The sequence below is a fragment of the Sinocyclocheilus rhinocerous genome, unplaced genomic scaffold, assembly GCF_001515625.1.
Source record: "Sinocyclocheilus rhinocerous isolate Xijiao unplaced genomic scaffold, SAMN03320098_v1.1 scaffold601, whole genome shotgun sequence".
Taxonomy (NCBI): domain Eukaryota; kingdom Metazoa; phylum Chordata; class Actinopteri; order Cypriniformes; family Cyprinidae; genus Sinocyclocheilus; species Sinocyclocheilus rhinocerous.
This window is the reverse complement of record NW_015656605.1, coordinates 1,724,278-1,725,923: the sequence shown is the minus strand read 5'-3', so window position 1 is coordinate 1,725,923 and position 1,646 is coordinate 1,724,278.

Sequence of the window (1,646 nt, the reverse complement as noted above, 5' to 3'; positions counted from 1 at the left end):
TTGATTCAGTATTACTCTTAATGAAAAAAAAAATCCCACACAACATCAGCAATACTACAATGGCAAAGTAATTATATTAAAAACAAAACTTTTATTAGAACGAATAAGACATTTGCGTTGTAACAAATAAATAAAAGGTTTATGGATTTTTCCCCTTACTTTAAACGAATGCTTAGTTTGTGGCTCATTATTATTATTATTATTATTATTATTATTAATAATAATTTAAAAAGGCTATACAATAAAACAGTACAATGACAAATTCACTTATATTAAACTTTGAACTTTTATTAACAATATGAATAAGGAAAATGTTTTACCCGCATTGTAACACAAATAATTTGGATTTCCTCTTTCTTTAAAACGATCGTAGTTTGTGGTTCATTATTAGCCTATTAATAAAACACATCAGTCATAAAAAAAGTACAATGGCAAATTCGCATAGGCCTATATTAAACATCTAACTTTTGTTAACAAAATGAATAAGACGGATGCTATATAGGATGCTACTTGCGTTGAAGGCTAACCCGAATAAATAAAGACTTATCACTTTTAAAACATTAAAACAAATGCTTAGTTTGTGGTTCATTGTTTATTTATTTTTTTATTTTTTTATGAAAACACCGCAACAATAAAGACAAACTCGCTTATATAAAATGAAGAAATGAAACTTCTTAACAAAAGTTGCACTTTTGGATCATAGTGTCTCGCATCAATCTCGTAAAATGAATAAGACGGATGCTATATAGGATGCTACTTGCGTTGAAGGCTAACCCGAATAAATAAAGACTTATCACTTTTAAAACATTAAAACAAATGCTTAGTTTGTGGTTCATTGTTTTATTTTTTATTTTTTTTATGAAAACACAGCAACAACAAAGACAAACTCGCTTATATAAAACGAAGAAATTAAACGTATTAACAAAAGTTGCGCTTTTGGATCATAGTGTCTCGCATAACTCTTGTCACGTGACCACCCCCCCCCCGTTTTTATTTCTCAGCACCCCCTGCTCAAAATGTGTTCCCGCAGCTATAGTTATGGTTGCTCAGCCTAACAAACAAATGCAAAGGGAAATGCTTGTACCAAGATTACTGAGCTTTGAGACCAGCTTGGATGGGATGACAGTGTTGAAATCAACATAAAGCATCCTGACATAGTCAAGTCAAGTCACCTTTATTCATATAGTCAATGATACAAACCAAATTCAGTTCTGCTGTAAAGCAGCTCTAAAAAGACAGTAGTAAACAGTCATTTTTCAGATGAAATCTGTTCATTGTTGATTCAGTTCAGTTCAATAGCTTTGTATAGTTCATCGATTTTGTAATGAGTTTAATTCATCTATAAAGCAGCTTTGGAGAAAACAGTGATGTCGTCATCCAGTTAATAGTGTCCAGTAGTGTCCGTGCAGTCAAGTCAATAATATTGCCAAATATGAAGTGTTCCCAACTAAGTTCAATTGAATTTAATTAAATTCAAGTTTATTTGTATAGCGCTTTTCACAATGCAAATTGTTGCAAAGCAGCTTTACAGAAAATTAAAGTTTCTACATTATATTTAGTAATATAAAAAATCTCAAGTTGATGTCCATATGGCAGAAATGTACGGTAAAAATCAAGCAGTTAGTTAATGTCATGTAATCAAACAG